This window comes from Eumetopias jubatus, unplaced genomic scaffold, assembly GCF_037043125.1.
Source record: "Eumetopias jubatus isolate StellerSeaLion01/CBP00866 unplaced genomic scaffold, mEumJub1_p1.0 scaffold_1, whole genome shotgun sequence".
NCBI classification, from domain to species: Eukaryota; Metazoa; Chordata; class Mammalia; order Carnivora; family Otariidae; genus Eumetopias; species Eumetopias jubatus.
This window is the reverse complement of record NW_028274807.1, coordinates 165,131,547-165,156,923: the sequence shown is the minus strand read 5'-3', so window position 1 is coordinate 165,156,923 and position 25,377 is coordinate 165,131,547.

Here is a 25,377-nt window from a genome sequence, read left to right as displayed (position 1 = left end):
CAGGACGCAGGTCCCAGGACCCCAAGGTCATGACCGGAGCTGAAGGCAGACGCTTAACCAACTGAGCCACCCAAGCACCCCTCAGATTACTTTTTTATTTTTATAAAGGATTTATTTATTTGAGAGAGAGAGAGAAAGAGCATGAGCTGGGGAAGAGGCAGAGGGAGAAGGAGAGGCAGACTCCCCACTGAGCAGGGAGCCCGATGCAGGACTCGATCCCAGGACCCTGGGATCATGACCTGAGCCAAAGGCAGATGCTTAACCGACTGAGCCACCCAGGCGCCCCTCAGATTACTTTTTTAAATAGCAACTTTTTGTCTGATTACAAGGTATGTTCATGGAGAGAAGGAGAAATTACAGAAAAATTGAAAGAAGAAAATAGAAGTCATCTGTAATGCTACTTTCCACACCGTTGCCTGATATTTTTTAAAGTTAGTGCTAAAATGGAACTCTTGAATCATATTTACAAGTTCCCAATTTTTTTTTTACTGAGATATAATTGATATACAACATTGTAGCAGTTTTAGGTGTACAACATAAATGATTTGTTGTATGTATATATTGTGAAACGGTTACCAGAATAATGTTCAGTTAACGTCCACATAGTTACAGATTTTTTTTGTTGTGATAAGAACTTTTTAAGATCTACTCTTTTGGCAACTTTCAAATATAATATACAGTATTAGTAACCATAGTCACCACACTGTACATGACATCCCCAGAACTGATTTATCTTAGAAATGGAAGTTTGTACCTTTTGACCCCCTTCACCCATTTTTACCCACCCTCACCAACAAGACCCCAGTGTTGCCCCCACTACTTCCTGTGTAACCAAAGGCAAATCCCTAATCTTCTCTCGGAGCCTCAGTTCCCTCAGCTGGCAAATAGAAAGTATGATAGTGCCTACGTCACAACGTTATTGTGAGCAATGCAGGTAAAGCTCTCAGTGTTGTGCATGGTGCATCGTAAGTAGCCAAATACATTCGTCATTACAAATACAATTATTGGTTGTTATTATAAGAGGAGAACATATTTAATATGATAGTAGCTGCTTTGGGTGCCCTTAGTATTTTCAATTCCTCCTTGACCCTTTCCGACCCCACCTCACCTCACCATGCGGACATCAGCTAAGGACTGTTAACAAGTTATATCTTGTGTCAGAATGGCCTGGAGCGCTAGTTAAAAGATTGCTGAGCCCTACTCCCAGTTTCCCACTCAGTAAGTCTGAGGTAGGAGCCAACAATTCGCATTGTAGCACATTTCCTGCTGATGTGGTTGCTGCTAACCACCAAGCCAAATTATTTTGGGACAAATTATCCCAGGAAAGGGATGCGTTGGCAGAGGAAAGAGTGCTACTTCTGGCTTTTGAGTTCCCAAAGCCTAAGCTTTCAAGAGAGTGAAAAGAACTCAGGCCATATTCGACACATTTGAGAGAAGAATTTGAGGCCTCTTGGCCTCAAAACAACAGAATGGTTTTCTGTGCCAGGTGAGAAGGAGAGGGACAGAGAGCGCATGGGGAGGTAGAGGGTTTGTGGGTTTGGACCTGAAAGGACCACGTGGACAGAAGTGGAGCCAACCTCTGCTCACCATCCAGCTTCCACTTGTGGGAATGCTGTCCCTTACCTGCAATCAGGAGAATTTGGGAAATGAGTCAATGTCTATGGGCTACCCCACCTCTGTTTTAAGGGCCCTGCTCTCTCTTGCTGGTGAGCAGTGAAGACCTCTTTCAACAGCACCCAGTACGTGCCCACCTGCACCCCAAGACTTGGCTCAGTCCCTGTCCAGCTGCACTGTGCAGGGCAATGGGGTAACTATGGCAACAACTCCCCTTGGCACATTCATAGGCACTCATAATCCTTCTGAGATGGAGAGTAGGGGCTGGCCTTGATCTGAAGGCCCAACATCCATAGAGAACCCCGTAAATTAGCCTCCTTAGATTTGTTCTCCCAAGTGTCTGACCTGAACATGGGCAGATGCTAAAATGATTCCATTCCCTTCTAGTCATCTTAACAGGTGCTGCTGGTTTGAGTTCCCCAGTGCATGTAAATAAGCCATATATATTGTGACCGCCTGCTCATGGGTGGATTGAGCTTTGGAAGGGCAGGGACCACAAAAAGGAAGGGAGAGAAAAGTTACATTTTATTGAACATCTACTATGGACCATCCTCATGCCAGGCACTTTCACATGAGTATCTCATTAAATTCCCACCACAGCTCCAACAGGCATGTGCAATAAACCTCGTTTAACAGAAGGGAACTGCGATTCAGAAAGTAGAAGTAACAGGTTTAAGGTCATACTCTGAAAAATGGAAAAGCCCACACACTATGAAGATTCTTTACTTGCCAGGATGCTTTCAAACCCCAAGCCTCTTCCACCTCTCAGGGCAATGGCAGTATCTCCGACGTGCCTGGATCACGCACAGCAGCACATACAGCCTGAGGCTTCACTTGGCAAAGGAGGGTGCCTGGCATGCTTGGCAACTTACCCTGAACCAGTTAGCAGTGACAAGAGCTAGACTGGAGGTGTAGAATAAAGTCACTTACTAGCTTCGTGTGTTCTTGGGCAAGGGACAATCTCTCAGCTTCCACAATTATAAACTGGTGATAAGACTATATGTATCTCATATGGCTGTTGTGAGGGCCAAAGTCGGTAACATTTGAAAAATGGAATTTTTGACACCTGGAGAAGGAGTGCGGACTCAGAAAAATTTGCATCCTGCTGACTCCTTTTTTTTGGCTGTGCAACCTGATATTTCTGAATCTGAATTTCTTCATGGGATTGGGAGAACTGAGTGAGGAATTTTATGAAAGTATTCTTCACAGTACCAGTAGATCCTTAACAAAGTGAATTTACTGATTCTTCCCTTCTCATCTCAAAGTGATCTGCAGAGGATGGACGGATGGATGGATGAATGGATAGATGGATGGATGGATGAGGTGGATGGGTGGCTGGGTGGATGGGTGGCTGAATGGATAGATGGATGGATGAGGTGGATGGGTGGATGAATGAATGGCTAGACAGACGGATGGATGCACGGATGGATGAGGTGCCTGGGTGGATGGATGGATGGATAAGGTGGATGAGTGGATGGATGAATGAATAGACAGACAGATGGATGCATGGATGGATGAGATGCGTGGGTGGCTGGGTGGATGGATGGATGGATAAGGTGGATGGGTGGATAGATGGGCGGCTAGGTGGATGGGTGGATGGATGGATGAATGGATGGGTGGAAGATGGGTGTATTGGTGGATGAATGGATGAATGCATACAATGGCATTCTACCTACACTACAGGTTTTCCCAGGACACAGTACCTAGCTTTACTTATGTTAGCCTTTTTTTTTTTTAGAACACACAGAAACTTTCTGAGAGATGGATATGATTATCCCCTGTCTACAGATAAGGAAACCCAGAAACTGAGGCTTGGTGAAGTTGAGCAATTTGTCCACGATTTGTCTGCTGGGAAGTAACAATGCAAATACCAAAACTGAGTTTGTTTTAGTTTGAGAAAAGGAAGGGGTAAGAGAGGACCCTCAAAAAGAGGAGAAAAAATGACATTCTTGGTGGATTTCCAAAGGTAGAAAATGAACAGAGACTAACAGAACTGAATTTACCGTACATTACCTTCTTCATTCTTCACATGAACATAGTTGTTAATGATTTCTAGATGGTACAACTTTCTTCAGTTAAAAAAGCATAATTTATATATAGCAAAATTCACCCTTTCTAGTGTTCAGTTCTACAAGTGTTGACAAACATATACAGTTGTGTAACCACCACTACAGTCAAGATATAAGAAAGCTCTATTCCCCACCCAAATTTCCCAACCTCTCAACCCCTGGCAGCTACTAATCTGCTTTCTGACCTTATAATTTTGCTTTTGCAAGAATGTCATATAAATGGAATTATATGATATTTGGCCTTTAGAGTCTGGCTTAATTCACTTGGCATATCTGCATAGTACATCTCCAAATGTTTCCTAGGTACAGTCTCTTGATTATAATTCTCATAAACTCTTTGTTTTTTCTTCACTAGGATACAGGAAAAAAAAAACTCTGTAATTTTCCAAAGACAATTTCCCTTTAAACAGTGAAAAAAAGGGAAGAGGTGGGGAAGGAAGGAAGATTTGGGTTGTTTTCTCTTTAAATCTTCTATGCCCTAGGAAGCACAGCACAGAGTCTTGTTAACTTTTCATAGTGTCAAACACAAAAACCCACTTAATCCTAGGTGATCAGTCATTCCTGATTAAACCTTCAGGAGACTCTTAGGATTTGGGGCAACAATAAAGAGAAATGAGTCTTGATTTTAAGCAATGTAAGGACTAACCCCCATAAATAAGGTACTTGCTCGGAAGCCACAGGAGACAGTGAATTGGTTAGAAGCGAGCAGAGCAGATAGGTGATGACAAGGATAATGGAGGATGTGGACTTCCATTGGCCAGGAGACATGAGAACCAAGGGGCAAGTTCTGTATCCATCTGTCCTTCCGTGAACCCATTAATCATCCATCTATCAATCCATTAGTTCAACAATCATTTTCTGAGCACATGTATTATACAAGCGAGAACAAAATGTCATTCTCTTGCTCCTCTGGGGTCACATGTAGGGTTTCCAGATACAGACGTACACTGCATAAGTTCAGGGGCCACTCTTTACGTCATGTCTCTTGTGAGTTGTGCAATGCATAACCCATGGTGCTCTGCCACAGTCTAGACAGAAAGAAAAGCAAGTAAATAGGCAGCTGTGGTACAGTATCTAAGAGAAGTAAGAAGGGAGACCGCAAACAAAGAGGAGGGGTACTTAATTAAGTCACTGGACATGGGGGTGGATTTCACTTAAGGCTTCTTGGAGAAAGTAATATCTAAACTGAGCCCTGTGGAAAAATGGAAGTTAGCCAGGTGAAGATGTGGGAATAAAAACTTCCAAGCAGAGGAAACAGTATTTGAAAACACCTAGAGGCTTTCTCTTGCTTGGTACATTCAGGGATCTATGAACAGTTTATATGGTTGGAATGAAGAGGGAGGGATAGTCAAGGAACATGACAGATCAGTTTAGAGAGACTGGCAGGGGCCACATCAGAGGAGGTCTTATAGGGGAGGCTACAAGCATGGACTTCATCCTGAGGCCAGTGAGGACCAGCTGGAGGAGGATGTGACATGACCAGGGTTGCTCTTTAGAATGATCACTGTGGCTACTGTGTGGAAGATGGGTTGGAAGTGGACCAGACAGGAAGCATGGAGTTTGGTGAAGAGGCTGGTGCAGTTATCCAGGTGCGAGACAAGAGGGCCTGGAGTAAGGTTGTGGTAGTGGGTTTGGAAAGAGGGGGTCAGAGATGAACTACGTGAGGAGGTAGAATTGTTAGGATTTGGTGATTGATCAGATAACAGAGGCGACTGAGAGGCTAGGAATAAAGGGTGGCCCCAGGTTGCTGGCTTGACCTTTGGGTAGATAGCGGAGCCAATTACTGAGCTGAAGGACGGAGGTGAGGTTTGTGGGTAAGATGATTAGCTCCATTAGCTCCATTAGCTCCATATCCATTTGGGATATGTTGAGTCTGAGATGCCTGTGGGACCCACAGGTGTTGATGAAGGTAGCATAACAGATATTTGATGCTCGGGAGGGTGATATGGGGGTCCTCATCCCCCACAGTCATTGGAGGTGATCCTCCAGGGACCTTGTGAGGAGTGAGAGGAAAAGAAGACCCAGACTAGAACTCCAGGAAGCACTGAGTGTAAGGGACACACTTAAGTCAAGAAGGAGAGAGGAAGCCAAGGAGAGCAACCCCATTCTCTTCTTCCTGCTGCTTCCTGGGTTGTCAAGTTTGACTTTGGTCAAAGTAGAGTGGGGTCAGGGTGATTTCTGAGCTCCTAAAATATTCCTCACAGCACCCCCAATACCTGTCACAGAGCCTGGCAAGTAAAGGCACTTATCTGATGGTAGTTGAAAAAAATGATTGAATGAATAAATTAAAAAGTGTGACGATAAAGCATGGAGACTTTAAAAACAATATTCCAGTGTTTATACATCCAAAAACATGTTCCCTACAAAGCAGTTGCCTTAATGAATATTTATCTCATGTAGGAACAGCTTCTTAAAGTATGCAAGCAAAGACAGATACCATTTAGAAAATGATCTACATATGTGATTGATTACATGAAGTAAAAAAATGTAATTGAGAAAATCACTAAAAATTGAAAGGCAAGTGACAAATTAGAGAGGACAAAGTATAGGACATACAAAAGGAGGGTTATCTTACTATATAAGCATGCCTAACAAAAAGAAAAAGATCAATACTTCAATATAAAAATAACCAAAAGTTATGAATAGGCAACACACAAAAGAACAAATACAAATAAGAAACAAACCCATAAAAAAGTTCCATCTTATTAATAGAACATTCACCTTAAAATAAGATAACATTGTTCACTTAGCAACCTGGCAATGAATTTTGAAAGTTTTAAAAATACACATACTCCTTCATCTAGAAATTCCGCCACTAGAAATTTGTACTAAGGAAATAATCAGGGATGTGCAAAAAAATACATGAATACGAAAATATTTATTGCATCATAGTTTTAATAGCAACAAAATTGGAAACAAGAAAAACAACGACAGGAAATCATAGATGACTTTCTTTTCTATTTTCTACTTTCTACAGTAAAGATAAATGGACTTTGCAATTTAGAAAACAAATAAATGCTGCTTTTTTCAAAAAGGGGGGAAAAAACCTGTCACCTTGACTACAAATATTCTTTTGGAGGGCTGCTACTGTTCAGAATCTTCCAGGGCCCCCTGTGCAGCAGTCTTAAGAGCTAATTTCTGAGACACATAAGAAATTGGTCCTATTATTCCCTATGCATCCCTTCATTTTGGATCAAATACAGCATGATTCAGTTCCCTCACCCACCTAATCATCTGTTTCTATACCAAATGACTTTAGGGTCTTCTGAAAAATCATTCTCCTAAAGTATGAAAATTTCCCCTTCACTAAAGAAATGCAAAGGAATGTTGTTCGGATTTTAGGAATATATATATATATATATATGCATATATATATATATATATATTTAGTAATATATATATGCTTATCACCGTGCTCAGCATATGGAGCTCAATAAATAGTGGCAGTTGTTATTCTCATTTTCTTATTTGGTTTTATTTATTTCCTCAGTTGTCTAGGAGGCCAGATTGTTGAGGCCAGATGGGTGGATTCTCCAGCCAATACTTTTGATAAAATACTGACTCATTCCACCACTTTTTTGGGTGGACACTCGGTAGCCTCCCACTTTAAAATGTCAAGACTCCAGGAGCCACAGAAGCAAATGAATAATGCCTAATCAACTGCCTTAGCAACACCCACCTACTTGGAGTCGACAATGTAGTTCCTCGGTAGACATCTATGTATGACCTTCGAGGTAAAAGGTGGAGTTTGGAGCCGAGCCTTAGTCTGCCCTCCACTGCCATCTAGGGGTGTGGAGGGAAAGTGCTGACTGTCCTGGTACCACTTAGGGAAAACCGTGGGTTGCATAGTGTCAGCTCTAGAGGGAGCTCAAGCTTCTCTTCCCCAACTCCAAAGCTGGGTCTGGTTGGAGGTGAGAAGACAAAAGAAATCTAAAAACAGACCTTGGAATGTGATAGATCTTTGATCTAAGCTCTATCACTTACAGATGCATGACTTTGTCACTCTCCCTGAGTGTATGCTGTGTTAAAATGGGCATATAATAATGGCTGTTTCATAGGGATGTTTTATGATGGATCAAGGTAACAAGAATAATCACCTAAAATAACGTCTGATACATTGCTCCACAGATGGTGTGTCTAGTAAAAGATTCAAAGCCCATGATTAATAAACGCTGCTGGGTGGGGGTGTAAAGAGATCATAAATAAAACTGGCTGGGGGGTGGGGGAGAAATTCTCTTGACTTTTTTCTTTCCTTGAAATCTCATGATAGCATTTCTCTCGCTTCCCCCCGATGAATCCAGTGCTGGGGCTGCGTCCCACACAGGCAGGCTCCAGCCCTTTGGGAGACCTATCCATGTTGGAGAGAGTGGAAAAGAGGGGTAGAGTGGATGGCTCAGCACAGCTGCTCTGCACGGAGTCAGAAGGGCCGGATCAGAGCCTGGGGCTGGGAAAAGAGAACAGGGAGAGCCAACAGTTCTCACTTTGCATACCCAATCTGATCTGGGGAGTAGATGAATGTGCTGAGAAGAATCTGGGGCTGCATCCGAGAATGAGTGTTGTGATCAATTAGCAATGTCTGCGGCAGTTGTCAGATAGGGAATTGGTGGCACAAAGGCCACATAGCTGCCCCTCTGCAACCTGACAAAGTGTGGTTCAGTTACAGCTGATCTGTAAGCTGTTAGAAACTGGTCTGTGACAAGGTAAGAGCAGAAATTGAGAGTATGTGTTTAAAAATTTTTATAGCAATTTGACAGAGTAATTTTATTGAATCTATTGAATCTAATTGAATCTATTGAATGTATTGAATCTATTGAATCTAATAATAAAACATTCAGGCTTTTATTTTGAATGTCTTTTTTTCTTATTTTTTCTAGTAATTCACTTTTATTACATTTTGTAAAATTATCAGTCCATGACAAATTGAGGGGGGAAAAAATCATTCTTCACCAAAGCACCGGCGGAGAGCTTCAGCTGAAAGGGGTAAAAGCAGTCTTTTCTGCTCCAGTATGGGCTACCAAGGAGACAACATAAGGAGTCAGTATTGCTTAGATTTCTGCAAATCTCCCTTAGGAAACTGCAGCGGTTAAGTAACTGGGGCAGAGTTCAAGTTTGAGATCCTGGCCGCCTTTGCTTCGGAGAATGGTCGATAATCTGAATACTCCCATTTGCCTTTTTTTTTTTTTTTTTTTTTTTGCTTTTTGTCCTCCCAAAGGTTGATTGCTTTTGGGAAAACTGAGGCAGCTCAACCAATACAACATAAGTTCTCACAAAAAGTTTCCAAGGTGGAGTTGTTGGTATGTGTATATAGCCTCCCGTAGAGACTAAGGGAAAAGAATGTACACACGTGGGTGTGTTTACAGGCCTCCTGTGTGGCAGGCCCCAAGATGCATCACTGAGTGAATGACACAGGCGGCAAGTGTGGTGGACTGCCTGCTCCCTTTTCTGGGTCCTTGGAACTAAGGGTATGCTTACTTCCTCTATTCAACTTAGCTGTGGATTTGGGCAATCTGATTTCTATACAGGCTGAGCAGGCTAGGGAATGACAATTCTCAGGAAGTCATTTATATTTAAATCATAAAATAAGATGTTCATGGTAGGGGAAAGCAGATGAAAGCTGAAAGCTTAGCAGAAAATTGTAATCATGTAGGCACACAATGCCAAGGAAGGATGGGTAGGTGGATGACAGCCCTCCCCCTCACCTGGGAGCTGTTTCAACTCATCCAGAAGCAAGAATATCTTTCCTGCAGCCAAGGTTTTGCACAGAGGCTCTCAAGGCTCCATGCTCAGGGAGTGTGGGACCAGTATTGGTAGAGGTCACATGATGTGGTGGTCTAGAGGCTGGGATGGAGTCAGACTGATCTGCGTTCAAATGCCAATCTGATGTTTACTAGCTATGCCATCATAGGCAAGTTGCCTTGCTGTGGTGACTCACAGTTTGCCTCACCTTTAATATGGGGATAATAATTGGACCGCCTCCTAGGGTACTCAGGATACAAGCTGACAAATACTGAGGGCCCACTGGGGCATTCCCTTAGCACATTCCGGGGGGAGTGGGCTCTAAAAAGTGTTGAGCTGAGTTGAACATGGGAGTCCATCTGGTACAACTCCTTTATGTTTTCAGATGGGTAAACTGAAGCCCAGAGAGGGGAATGAAATTGCATAAGATTAAATTTGCCAAGTAGTGCTGGGATTGGGTTTAGACTGCAGGTTTCTTGATTTGCCAGTTAGCTGAAAAAATTTGAAACTGCTTTGTCATCCAAGTTGAAAAATGGTCAAAGCCAAAATGGTTTCCTAGTTTTTTAGCTTCCTTGTGTGGGTAGCCAGGGTCTCAGCTCAAGCCTGGGTGGGGGTTCAGATGAGAATCCTGGCTCGCTAGCATCCCAGTACCTCCTAGGAAGGAACTCATCCTAAGGAGAGAGGGCACCTAGCATAACAAGCTTGACTCACTAGTACATTATGGTTTTCAGGTAGGGCCATGTGCACAGAGTTGTGGTTCTCACTTGGTTCTGGGTTCAGATCCAGGCACTTGTGTCAAGGTCCTTGCAAAGGAGAGGAGTGTAAGTGTTCTGTTTTACTAAAAGTTCTATGATGTTTTGAGCATGAGCAGCGTTACTCTGTGACAGTTCTAACAGAGGGTAGCATGAAATGAGGTGGGAAAAATTGACTCCACTTGCCCACCACATCACAGGGAAGCTGGCCACAACTGACCAGGCTTCAGTTGTGGCAGAAGATGGTGTTGTCCAGAGGGGACACAGGGATACTCAGTGGGTGCAAGAGAGAGCAGGCAGAAGCCTGTCGTGGTGGAGGTAAGTCTATCTGAGCTATAGTAGACATGGCTAGTTGTCTACCCAATACCAGTCCCTCTTCTTTGATAACTGAATTACTATCTTGTCCAAAGAGGCAATGTGTCTGGCCCAGATTATGGATCTGGTCTAAGTCAATTATCACAGTAGCATACCCCCTCTTTCCCAGTCCCATGGTCCATGACCATGTGACCTAATTCTGGTCCCTGTGCCTTCAGGGGCAATCTGCTCTGGGGACTTCGGGGAAAGTGTTCAGGGTATAAACATGACCCCCTTTCTTTTTCTTCCTGCTTGAATGTGGATTTGATGGCTGGAGCTGCAGCAGTCATTTATTTAGACTCTTCATTAAGTGACTCAAGCAAAACAAAATAAGACAAAACAAAACAAAACACCCTCCAATTTGTTTATGCCACAAAGATCAGGTTTTCTGTTCTTTGGAGCAGAAAGCATTCCTAATTTGATAAATAAACACACATAAAGAATACGAGCTGTGGGATCCAAGGAATGTTGGACTTGGGAGGGAAGTCGGTTCTACAGAGAGTTCTGGCAATTGGGATTATACCATTGTACTTATGAATGAGCTCTGAAGCAAAAAAGATTGATAAGAGGCATAGTTATTTTGGAAAGGAAGCAACACATACATCATCATTTCTAGATATTATGGTTGTGTGTGTAAAAAATCCAAAAGAATCTACACAAAAATGATTACATTAATATGTGAATTTAGCAAGGTCACTAGACACAAGATCAGTGTACAAAAATAATTTTACTTCTAAATACCAGCAACAAATAAATTGAAAATGAAATTTAAAAAAATCTATTTATAGGGGCGCCTGGGTGGCTCAGTCGGTTAAGCGTCTGCCTTCGGCTCAGGTCATGATCTCAGGGTCTGGGATCGAGCACCGCATCGGGCTCCCTGCTCAGTGGGGAGTCTGCTTCTCCCTCTCACTCTCCCTCTGTTCTCTCTCTCTCTCAAGTAAATAAATAAAATCTTTAAAAAAATCTATTTATAATGGCATAAAAGTCATCAAATATCTAGGAATAAATTGAACGAAAGATGTATAAGACCTAAGAAAAAAACAAACCCTACAAAACATCATTGAGAGAAGTTAAAGAAAATCTAAAAAAAACAGAGGGATATTTCATTTGAAAGACTCACTATTGTAAACATGACAATTCTCACTACACTTAGTCATAATTTTAGTGCAATCTCTATTTTTTTTAAGAAAAACCCAGTTTTTTTTTTTAAGATTTTATTTATTTATTTGACAGAGAGAGACACACAGCGAGAGAGGGAACACAAGCAGGGGGAGTGGGAGAGGGAGAAGCAGGCCTTCCACGGAGCAGGGAGCCCGACATGGGGCTCGATCCCAGGACGCTGGGATCATGACCTGAGCCAAAGGCAGCTGCTTAGCCGACTGAGCCACTCAGGCGCCCCAGTGCAATCTCAATTTAAAAAAATCCCAACAGGTATTTTGGTGAAGATTGGCAAGCTTGGCAAAGAGTTAGGAATAGCCAAAGCAATCCTAAAGAACAAAGTTGTCTTAATTACTAGAGCTTTATGTTACTACCAGATGTGAAGATGTAACATAAAGCTTATTGTCATGAAGACAGTGTGGCCCAAGGATAAGCCAACAGAATGGAATAGAGAGGCAACTGCATTTTAAATACATTAACTCCGTTCCGCAAAGATGAGGAATGAAAGAAGCTAGATGCAAAAGGGTACATGCTATATGATTAGATTTATATAAAGTTCCATAAAGGGCAAAGATAGTAGGATGTTAGATAGTAGGAAATCGGGATAGAAGTTACCCTGGGGTGGGGGTTAGGGACAACTGAGCAGGAGGACACTTGTGGGCTATGTTTCTTGATCTGAGTATTGGTAATGGGCAATATTCACCCAGTGAAAGTTCTTGAAGCTGTACACTTATGACTCATGCACTGTCCTAATTTCTGTTATCCTTCTATAAAATGTTTACAATTAAAACTTTTAAAAGAGCGTGGGCTCTGGAATCAGACGGGTTGGGTTCAAGTCCTGACTTGGCTTCTTAGTGTCTGTGTCCTTGGAGAAGTTACCAATGCCTGTGTCTCAGTTTCTTCACAAGTACATTGGAATGAAAATCGTACCTACTAATAAAACCCTTAAAACCGTCTCTGGCAAATTGTAAGCACTGTATGAAGACCGGCTATTATGATTCCTATTATGTGACCCATTTGCAACCTAAGCTGGTGAGAAGCAAAGATTACACTTGATATCTGGGGAAGGAACTGGGAAGAGATTAGCACCTAGGTTTTGTAGCCAGAATGATAAAAAACCAAGATGGTCTCCCAAACTATTTGCTTGTATGCTTGCTAGCTGAAGAGTTTTCCAAACTGAGATGCATCCGAGCCAACAGAAGAGCTTGAAATCCGCTGTGGATTCCAGTTATTCTCTGGTTTGTTCGTTGGCTCTGAATTTGAGGAAAGAGGTTTCCTCATTTGTTTGCAAGTTAAAAAAAAAAAAAAGGCAATTCAAATTCTTTGCTCACTACTTCCTTAGCAAGCTAAAAGCCTAACACTGAAGACTGGTCCCAGCATTTTCCTTAGTTTCTTCTGCTAACACATTCCTAGTTGTGAGTAGGGAGGGAGAGACTTAGGGGAGATTTAGGGTTCATGATGATTCTAGGTCTTTGTGGGCTGTTTGGTGTTGGAAAGACCTCACCTTGTCTTTCTCCTGGCTATCTGCCTGAAGGCCTTATCTCTAATTATGGAAGGAAAGCTTTTGTCCTCCTGTGAAAAGGTTTTCAGGCTTCAGAGAGCAGATGGGAGGTAGATAATGTTGTATCCTGGGAATCACCTTGATAGAGGACATAGAACCATAGCGTGCCCTGTGGTAGAGGACATAAAATAAGAACAAGTAACAGTCCTGCTCTTTAGAACCCAGACCTGCCCACTGGTTCAAAATGTCACCTCCTCTTTTTTTTTTCTTTTTCTAAGATAGGAAATTAAATGACCACACCTGTAGTTGTTTCTGCTTAAAGCCTTTTGAACAGAGAGCTTGTCTTTCCAGATCCCCAGAGCAAATTAAAACAGCAGAAAGCTCTGATGAAAAGCCAAAGAGAAGGGCGCCTGGGTGGCTCAGTTGGTTAAGCGACTGCCTTCGGCTCAGGTCATGATCCTGGAGTCCCGGGATCGAGACCCACATCGGGCTCCCTGCCCGGTGGGGAGTCTGCTTCTCCCTCTGACCCTCCCCCCCTCTCATGCTCTCTATCTCATTCTCTCCCTCAAATAAATAAATAAAATCTTTAAAAAAAAAAAGAAAAGCCAAAGAGAAGCAGCTCAGAACGACCTCGCTTTCTCTGGTGCTGGCGCCCTTCAAAGCTGAGCACTATATTCATTTGTTCCTCTCTCTGGGGACTTTCAGCCGTCTCAAAGTCAGTCCCTTTCCTCACTGGAGAGCAGGCACTTGGAGAGATGGTTGTGGGTACAGAGAACAGCTGGGCTCTGTGTCTCCTTAGCTCAGCGGGGATAATTATTACACTGCTTAGTTGGAGGAAGAATAGTTCTTTCTTTGTTTAAAGGCCAAAGTAGGCAGTGATCTATGAGGCTCAGCTCCACAGAGCGAGAAGGAAAAATATAAAGTGGTTAAGAGCTGGGGTGAGGTTCAAACCCCAGCTCTACCACTTGTGAGCTGTGTGACCTTGGGGCTTGTGAACTTGAATCCCTTCACCTGTTCAGAAGGGCCAAGAGCACTGGACTTCATCGGGTGGTGAGGGTTAAATGAGATAACGTGTGGAGGATACTTAGCATGGGGTCTGGCACATGGCAGGCCCTCAGAAAATGACAGCTTTTAGTTTTATTATTCATGTCAAGTGATACCTCTCAGGGCTTCTGAGATTACAGCCAGTTTTCTTTGACATCCCTTCTCTGCTTTGAGTCTTCCAAATGAATTTTGTGGTTAGAATGTTTGTCTGTCTCCGGTGGTCTGGGATCCTAGCTAATCAGACCATGGACGTCTGTTCCTTGGAGACATTTTGCCAGGATAATTGGTAAGAAATTGAGTTAGGGGCTGCTACAATTTTCTCAAGGTTGTCCAATCATGCCTCTCTCGTCTCACAGCTGGGGCAGTCTGGCTTTTGTCTCCAACTTCAAAAGGCTGTAAGGGTGGGTGTGAGGTGAGTTCAGGCCTCAGTAGCTGCTCGCACCATTGGGAGCATTGCCAGAGGGAGAGAGAAGTGGCATACATCCACGTCTGTCTGCTTGTGTCTACCCACAGCTGGTAAAGCAAGAGCAGGTGTCTTTCTCCCAGACTATACCCTGCTTGTCCTGGTGGCCTGGCTCACTTTGTGGTTGCAAGTGTAAGATTTGGGCCCCAGCCTATGCTACCTCTCTGTGCCTTATTTCTGGGATCCCCCCTCACATAATGATAACATTAGTAATGATACCCATTACCATTTTGTATACTCTTCTCATAAGATCCTTGGCTGTGGGGTCACATCTTGACCTGGCCATTTATTAGCTCTGCGAATTTGAACTATAGGGCTTCAACCTAAATCAGTGGTTCTCAAACTTTGCTGTTTAGTAGAATCATCTAGGTAGGTTTTGAAAATTCCAATGCCCAGGCCCTACTAATTGCATCAGAATCTGCGGGGTGTGGGGGCAGAATCCAGGCATGAGCATTTTTAGCTAACCCTAATGAGCAGTTCTCTGGGGGCTGGTAAGTTGATTCCCCAGCCTAGCCCCTTCCACTTGGTGTGGTCCTCAGACTGGCTGTGTCAACATCACCAGCAAAGATGCTAAAACTTGGGGACATCAGGCCTCACCCCAGACCTACTGAATCAGAATCCCCAGGTGATTCTCCTGTACATTGAAGTACCTGGGAGAAGCACAGATGGAAGACTCGCTCTCCTTATCAGTAAAGTAGGGGTTATAATAACACCCATGGTGTTTCTCAAACTTACCTGCTCAGAAGAGTCACCTGCAGTGCATGATGAAAATATAGATTCATTAGGCCTCACCCCAGTCCCACTGAATCAGAATGTCCAGGGCGAGACTGTGAATCTATATGAATGTCCAGGGTTCCCTCCAGGTGATTCTTATAACCAGGCAAGCTTGGGAAACCCGGAGGCCTAATTCTCAAAGGAGTATTGTCAGGATTGAGAAAACAAAGCTCAGATTTGTGTGACACAGTGTAGCTACTTTTTGACTGTTCTGATTGAGTGAGATAAATATTGTCTCCATTGTACAGAGAAAGAAACAGAGTTTCAGAGAAGGAAAGTGACTTGCTCTAAGTTGCACAGCTGGGGCACAATTAAGTCAGGCTGCCTCCAAAGCCTAAATTCTTCACCACTCACTGCTATCATGGAAGTTTGATTCATGCTTTTCTTCTCCTTCAAGAAGAAGAAGAAATTTCGCCTTCCAGCCAGCTATTAGAATCTCAGATTTATCTACCAATTCCTGTACCCGCCCACCTGGTTTAGTCACCAGGTATTTATTGAGCACCTACTGTGGACCGGGCACTATACAAGGTAGTGAGGATGTAGCTGTGAACAAAGCCAGCACTGCTGATGGGAGCTTAGAGCTCAGGGAGGGCGACAATCTGCAAGTAATCCTACAGATGGTAATTAATTACAACTGAGACAAGTGCTGGAAGGACTGCATACTCTAAAAGCAGAAAATAAGGTACCCGAATCTAGTCTGTGGAGCCAGGGCAGGCTTCCTGGAGGAAGTGGATTTGATGCTGAAGGATTTGTGTTTGAAGGATGAGCCGGAGTTACCGGGTGAAGAGGTGAGAGGGGACAGTGTCCCAGGCAGAGGCAGCAGCACGCGTGAAGGCCCAGCAGCAGAATGTGTCCGTGGGACCGACAGACTCGAGCTGTCAGCTTCTGACCCAGGGTTTCAGTGACACTCCCAGTGTCTGCCCTGGCCGGTGCCAGAGTCATCTCAAATACAAATATTCCCACTCTAGCCCTCTGTTAAACACCCCTCTGATTGGATCCAGTGCCAAAACCTTGGCCAGGAATTTAAGACCCTTTGACGATCTGTATCTCACAATCTATATATTGTTTCCCGAATACTTCTTTCAGTGAGTCCCTGTCTTATCATCAGTGACTCATGCTGTATCTATCCATCCATCCACCCACCCACCCACCCACCCACCAATCATCTATCTATCTATCCATCATCTATTTTGGGGGAGAAGACGGTTATTTTACTCCTAATTCAATACAGAGCTCGAATGTTGTCAACACTGTGCACGGAGAGTTAGTTGGGCCCTACTCTCTGCTCCCGTGGTGTTTTATTCATCCTTTACTGTAGCCGAAGCTAGTCGACTACACACATGTGGCCTACACACACTTGGGCAGTGTTTTTATCTGAGATGAACCGGATTATGCTTTAGGAGTAACAAATTAGCCATGAATCTCTGTGGTTGAACATGACAACATTTCTTTTTAACAACTATATTGAGATAAGATAAAATTCATATACCATAAAATTCACACATTCAAAGTGCACTATTAATGGCTTTTAGTCTCTTCACAGAGTTGTGCCACTGTCACCATTATCTAATTTTAGAACATTTTATCACCTCAAAAAGAAACTCTGTACCCATTAATAGTCTCTCCCTAATCCATCTCCCAGCCCAAACCCTGGCAACCACTAAGCTATTTTCTGTCTGTGGTTTTGCCTATTCTGGACATTTCATATAAATGGAATCCTATGATATGTGGCCTTCTGTGTCTGGCTTCTTTCACCAAGCATCACGTTTTCCATGTTTGTCCACCTTGTAGCGTGTATCGGTAGTTCTTCTTATGGCTGAACAATATTTGATTGTATGGATATACACATTTAATTTATCCATTTATCAGTCAATGGATATTTGGGTTGTTTTACTCCTGGGTTATTATGAAAAATTTATTTCTTGATTGGTCAAAGTCCACTGAGACCCCATCTGACGACCCCTAGGACCGTGTCCTCCGTGTGCCCACACTCACTGGGTTGGGCTACTTCAGTTTTGTGGCTTCATTATCTCAACACAAGGCCTCTACATTCATCGTGGCAGGAGGAAGAGAGGAGCAATGAGACCTTATATCTGCTTGTAGGTGCTTAGGCCTAGAAGTGACATATGTGGTCTCTGCCTGCAGCCTGCTATCCAGAACTATAACCTGTATAGTTGCAAGGGGGGCAAATAGTGTACTCTTCTTGTGTGCTCAGAAAGAGAAAAACAAGGCCAGCTAATGGTGAACACAAGTACGGTCCATCCCATGCAGGCTAATAATTTGGCACCCCCTCAAACCATTATTCTTCAAATATTTGGTAAAGGAATTTAGCAAAGAGGCTGAATGTTGTTGGGTGTTAAGAATGAAAACAAATACTCCTCTTGGCAATATATAGTCTCTCTGTTGTCCAAACAAAATAGCTCTGGGTTCAAACTTACTTCTCCGTTCAGCAAAACAAAATGCCTGCCATGAATCTGAACCCTCTTCCCTAAAAGGCTGATGAGTGGTTAGGATTACTGATTCAGAATCAGGTCTGAGTGTAAATCCTGGCTTCATAATCCTGGACACATAGCAGGTGTTCAATACAATATGACAATAATATTAATAGCAAAGGGTTATGTAACACTTTTTTTTTTTTTTGAGTTACGTGACACTTTCAATGTGTCCGGCACTGTTCTAGGTGCTTTACATATATTAACTCACTGAATCTTCACAACAGCCCTGGAAGGTTAAGTACTGTTATTATCCCAAGCAAATGGTGGCACAGAGACTTTAGGTCACTTGATACATAGCTGATAAATGTCCCAGCCATGATTTCAACCATTTGTGCTCAAAACTATATGCTACTAAGAAATTCCTTTACATAGCAAACGGATTGAGTTAAAGTCTGCTCCTAAATTCATTTGCTTTAAGTCAAAAATGGCACTGTACAGGTGACTGCTCCATTGATAAAGAATAGAGTTGATGACCTGTTCTGGCTCATGCTTACCCCGTTCCTAATAATGCAAGGTCGAGATTTCAAAAGTGGTTGAGCTTCTGTATTATGGCAATAATTACTATTATTGTGATTAATTGAGCATATACTAAACATTGGATGCCACAGAAGAAGCTTTCATTCATGCTATTTCATAAAATTGCAATATTAGCCCTATGAGATGAGTAATACCATTTTCATTTAACAGATGAAGAGCTTGGGGCCCAGAGAGTTGAAGTAACTTGCTCAAGGTATCACGTAAGGACTGGAATCAGGAACTGGACTCAGATGTAGCTGAAGGCAAAGCTGGAGCTCTTTCTACGGAGTGACACTTTCCTGGAGGTGGCAGGTGGGAAAGGCTGGGCAGAGAGTGTGAGAGGGAGGGCAGAGGAAAGGGGAGGATGGAAGGAAGTCGAGAGGCACGGACAGAACAGGCTTAATGGGATGTCCACCCAATGTTGCTTGAAACATGGGCAATAGGTCTCTTGTGTTGTGCTTAATTAACCTTCACTTGCCTCTTTGTTAGCGTAACTATGAAATTGCATTTATAAACTCCCTGATCTTTAATAGCAAGTTGGTCTAGTAGAAAAATCAGAGGATTTGGAGTCTGGATAGCTGCATTCTTTGTTCAGGTAATCAATAATTTGCCATATGTCCTTGGAAAAATCAATTTACTTCTGAGCTTCATGTTCTCTTAAAACAAGGGTAAGATTGACAGGACAAGGCATTGGGAGGATCAAATGAGGCAGTGCATTTGATCTGTAAGCATTATTTATTTGTATTTAGTTAAATATAGTACTCATTATAAACACTATTTGTCAATAGTGGAAAAATTGGAAGACATAAAGAAGCAAGAATTAAAAATAGTGTAAATACCCTTTGTGGTAGGCACCATGGGCTGCCTAACCTGACACCAACGTGCCCCCCAGGTTTTTCAGCCTCTTTCAAACCTGAGGTGGTCATGCGACCCAGTTCTGGCCAAAGACACGAAAGTGTCAGGCTGTTGCTTTTCCAGCTCGAATGAACAGATGGGGTTTGTGCCATCCCTTCTTCCTTGAATGTGGAATGTAACGTTTGAGTTGCAACCATCTTGAGACTACAGGGAAAGGCCAAGAGAACTGCACAGATGCTAGCCCTGACAATGTTGTATTGCTGAACCAACGCCAGCATCCACCCTCCTCCAGACTTCTTATTTTGTGAGAAGAATAAACCCTTGTTATTTTAAGCCACTGTTAGTTGGGTTCTCTGTAACTTCTATCATAACTGTTACATTAATACACTCCCATCATCCAGAGATCATTGATAACACCTCACAGCGTGCATCTTTTTAGATCTTTTCCAATGCATATGGAGCAGAAAACTTTTTTAATTTTTTTTAAAGTAGGCTCCACGCCCATCATGGAGCCTGGCGTGGGGCTTGAACTCATGACCCTGAGATCAGGATCTGAGCTGAGATCAAGAGTCAGACACTTGACCCACTCAGCCACCCAGCTGCCCCCAGAAAACTATTTTTAATTATTAAGAGGTTGTTCCCTCTTAACACATGCTACCTGTACCTTTTATGTTCTATGCTCACCATTCAAGCATTTTCCAGGCATTACCCAGGAGGGAAAATAAATGATCAAGAAAAACAAAAAGCCAAATTCTTGGCTACTCCTAAGGTGACTTGAAAACCTATAGCAGGAACAGAAATTTGGAAGCCAAAGTACTTTTGATATACAAGAGCCAGGATTTTTTGACAGAAAACAAAATGTTTATCTCTAGATTTACAACAGCCTGACTTATATATAAAAGAGCAAACCTGAGAACTTCAGAGGAGTGTTTGGAAGATAAACCCCAGAATGAAGAAAAATGCAGGTCCAAAAAAAAAAAAAAGAGAGATATAAGTTGGAATATCTGGAGGGGAAAAGGAGCATTGGAGGGATGAAAACTGAGCTGATATATTACCTAGATTTGGAGGAGAACTCAGAGCTCTGGCCCACACCTGAGACTGGGAGTGGGTATTAGGAATTCTAAATAGGTTTAGCAAGAATTCAAAAACAGAAGGCACTTGATCCTCTCTTCCTAGGATGTAAGTTCATTAAAGTCACTCCATATCAAACCTGGCACTTTGAGGGGCAAAGTTGCTTGGGTAGGGGTGGCAGGGATGAAGACATCCTTTTAGATGAGGGAAAGCATCTAAGAATTTCCCAGTGACTCCCTGTGATGGATACCGAACAGGTTGAGAATAAATTGGGAAAAGGTAGACCAGGAGTATATAGACTTCTCAACCAGCCGACAGCCGGGAGAGGACTGTAGACATTAGCAGCAGATGCCAGAGCTTGATAAGGGGGACCAGATAAGATAACTGCAGAGGCCAGGGAAGAGCAGAGGGTAGCACAAGACCAGATGCCACTCCTCTGAATTCCAGAGCAATGCACCTGTCCATGGAAGAAGTGGAGAAACGAGAAGGAACAGGAAATGGGGAGGGTCTTGAACTGCCCTCCTTAAATCAGGAAGTGTCTGAGTTACCTTGAATTACGAGATTAAGTTTTCTACAATCAGCAGGAATGTGGGATAGGAGTCTAAGTCAAATTCTGTTTAAAGAAATAAATAAAGCAATTTTATTATGTTATATTAGTCATCATACAGTACATCATTAGTTTTTGGTGTAGTATTCCATGATTCATTGTTTTCCTATAACACCCAGTGCTCCATGCAGTACGTACCCTCCTTAATACCCATCACCGGGCTACCCCATCCCCCCAAACCCCTCCCCTCTAAAACCCACAGTCCATGGTCTCTCATGGTTCATCTCTCCCTCCAATTCCCCCCCCTTCATTTTTCCCTTCCTTCTCCTAATGTCCTCCATGCTATTCCTTATGTTCCACAGATAAGTGAAACCATATGATAATTGACTTTCTCTGCTTGACTTATTTCACTTAGCATGATCTCCTCCAGTCCCATCCACGTTGATGTAAAAGTTGGGTATTCATCCTTTCTGATGGCTGAGTAATATTCCATTGTATATATGGGCCACGTCTTTATCCATTTGTCTGTTGAAGGGCATCTCACCTCTTTCCACAGTTTGGCTATTACAGACATTGCTGCTATGAACATTGGGGTGCATATGGCCCTTCTTTTCACTACATGTGTGTCTTTGGGGTAAATACCCAGGAGTGCAATTGCTGGGTCAGAGGGTAGCTCTATTTTTAATTTTTTGAGGCACCTCCACACTGTTTTCCAAAGTGGCTGTACCAACTTGCATTCCCACCGACAGTGTAAGAGGGTTCCCCTTTCTCCACAACCTCTCCAACATTTGTTATTTCTTGCCTTATTAATTTTTGCCATTCTAACTGGTGTAAGGTGGTATCTCAGTGTGGTTTTGATTTGAATTTCCCTGATGGCTAATGATGATGAACATTTTTTCATGTGTCTGTTAGCCATTTCTTTGTCTTCTTTGGAGAAGTGTCTGTTCATGTCTTCTGCCCATTTTTTGACCTGATTATTTGTTTTTTGGGTATTGAGTTTGAGAAGTTCTTTATAGATCTTGGATACCAGCCCTTTATCTGTAGTGTCATTTGCAAATATCTCCTCCCATTCTGTGAGTTGCCTCTTTGTTTTGTTGACTGTTTCCTTTGCTGTGCAGAAGCTCTTTATCTCAATGAAGTCTCAAAAGTTCATTTTTGCTTTTGTTTCACCAGCCTTTGGAGATGTATTTTGAAAGAAGTTATTTTTTTGACACATAAGTACGTATTCTATAGCTTTTAGCTCACTACCATAGCTCACATACCTATATTTATAACATAAATGTAATTTCTCCAATTTGGAAGAATATTGCACAGACTATTTTGTAAATGTCTGTTTCTCCAATCTATTGAGGACATCTTTCTATGTCTACAAATATTAATTTGTAATAGTCATTTCTAAAATGTTTTTGGAAAACTTGAGAATCTGATAAAAATTATATACCCAGAAAAATGCACATATGCATCTGCACAAAAATGTCTCTGTAAATTTTAAGGGTACTGTTTAAGAACACAAGATTAAGAATCCTTTGTCTGCAATATAATTTCCAATAACTGAATGTTATACATTATATAGCCACCCCACCATTTATTTCATCAACCTATTGTTGGAAAGACTCTAGGTTTTCTCTATTATAGATTATCTTTATGATAAATTCCTAGAAGCAGAATTTCTAGTCATAGTAGGAATGTTTGCACTGCAGATAAAAGAATACCCAAATAACAGTTGTTTATTTTTCTCACATAACAAAAGATTCAGAGGAAGCAGCTGGGTATAGACTCGATAATGCCATCAAGGACCCATATTTTGTTCTGCTATTCTTAGCTTTTTGTCTTGTCACCTCATGGTTACAATATAGCTGCTGCAGCACCAGATATCATATCTATGTTTAAGGCAAGAGAGAGAGGGAAAAGGCAATTCTTTTTATCAGGAAAGTAGACTTCGGTGTAAGTCTCAATAGCCAGAACTAGATTGCATGGCTGTAGGTTTCTAAAGGAGGCTGAAAAAGTGAATATTTAGTTTTTTCTGACTTTTTTAGTGGAAGCAGTGAAAGGAGAAGAGTGTTAATGGTGGGTTTTGGGTTAATCAGTCTGCCACAAAGGGCCCCAATTTTAAGGGAGTTGCTCTACGAGGCAACATAATTGAAAGGGCTTTATAAACCAAAAACTTCTGTACAAATGTGAGGTATATAATTTATTAGAAGTGATGCTGTGTTTTCTCAGCAGATCAAATATGTAGTATTATTGCTAATCCCTGGGCAACTGCCTTGCTAATTGGCCACCTCTGCTCAGAAATACATTGTTAAAAGCCTCTTTTTATACCCAGTTTTTCCATACCCGGTGACCAAATTACTTGTTTACACCCTGTCTTGATATTTCAATTACCTCCCACCGAGGTGTTAGAGAAACAACATCAGGCATGGGGCCCAAAGACCTGAGTTTATTTCTTAGCTCTGTTACCTGATCACAGGGAAGACACTTCTTCAGGACTTGGATTCCCTAACAGTGGGATGTGAATAATAATTTCTACTTTACAGCATTGCTAGAGGGACCAGATGAGATTATGGATGAGAAAGTGCTATGAAGTGGAATGTAGATATAGATTGTTGTTGTTAAGCAGTCATTCTCACTGGCCACTTTGGGACCTGTTGAACCAAGGCCAGGGCCTGTGGTTTGCCGGTAAATGGACTCTCCAAGCATTTTGTCCCTTGATTTGTAGTGTTTGGTGATATTCATGGAATAAATACTCTCACCATGGCCAATTTCAAGCTACCAATGGTTTAACAACCAGCTGCAATTTTGCAGATAATTCGCAGATACTTAACAAATCTTCCTGTTAATGGTTATAAGCCAGCTCTAGTGTACTACTGGCCCAGAGCACAGAATCAGCCACCTTGCAGCCAGTTGTCCTGGCTGGGTCAGAATCAGCGTGTAGATACAGCTGGCAGGAGTAGTTACCAGTCAAATTCTCATTTCATCCCCAATGTCTATCTTCACACACACACACACACACACACACACACACACACACACACACACGGATATGTGGAAGGTATTTGTAAACTCCAAAGGGCTATCCTCATGCAAGTTGTTTGATGAACTGATTTTTAGTAGCGACTAATTCTACACCTCCAAACAAAGGATTAGAGTTACAAGAGGAGAGAAGTCATTGAGAACTAATCCTGTACATGCAATTCCTTTGGCTGGTCAGTGACAGAAACCCAACTCAAACTGATTTAAGTAGAAAGGAAAGCTTCCCACACCTATATGGCCAACCAATCTACAACAAAGGAGATGAGAATATACAATGGAAAAAAGACAGTCTTTCCAGTAGACGGTGCTGGGAAAACTGGGCATCTACATGCAAAAGAATGAAACCGGGCCACTTCCTTATACCATACACAAAAATAAACTCAATATGGACTGAAGACATAAATGTGAGACCTGAAACCATAAAACTCCTAAAAGAAAGCCCAGGCAGTAATCTCTTAGACATCAGCCTTAGCAACGTATTCACGGAAATGTCTCCTCAGGCAAGGGAAACAAAAATAAAAATAATAAGCTTTTGGATAACAAAGGAAACCATCAACAAAACAAAAAGGCAACCTACTGAATAGGGTAAGATATTTGCAAATGAAATATCTGATAAGGGATTAATATCCAAAATATGTAAAGAACTTATAAAACACAACACCAAAAAACCCTCCAAGTAATCCAATAAAAAAATGGGCAAAGAACCCGAATAGACATTTTTCCAAAGAAGACATACACATGGCCAACAGACACATGAAAAGATACTCAGCATCACTCATCATCAGTGAAATGCAAATCAAAAAACCACAATGAGATACCACCTCACACCTGTCAGAATGGTTAGTATCAAAAAGACAAGAAATAACAAGTGTTGGTGAGGCTGGAGAAAAGGATCACTCATGCACTGTTGGGGGAATGTAAATTGGTGGGAATGCAAATTGGTGCAACCACTGTGGAAAACACTATGGAGGTTCCTCAAAAAATAAAAAAAAAATAGATTTAAAAAATAGTAATTCCACTATGGGATATTTACCCAAAGAAAACGAAATCACTAATGCAAAAAGATATATGCACTCCTATGTTTATTACAGCATTATTTACAATAGCTGAGATATGGAAGCAACTCAAATGTCCATTGATATATGAAAGGATAAAGAAGATATGGTATACATATAAATGGAATATTACTCAGCCATAAAAAGAATGAGATTTTGCCATTTGCAACAACATGAATGGACCTAGCAGGTATTATACTAAGTGAAATATGTCAGACAGAGAAAGACAAATACCATATGATTTCACTTATATGTGGAATATAAAAAACAAGCAAACAAATAGAATCAGACTCCTAAATATGAAGAACAAACTGCTGGTTGCCAGGAAGTGTAGAGGGGGAAA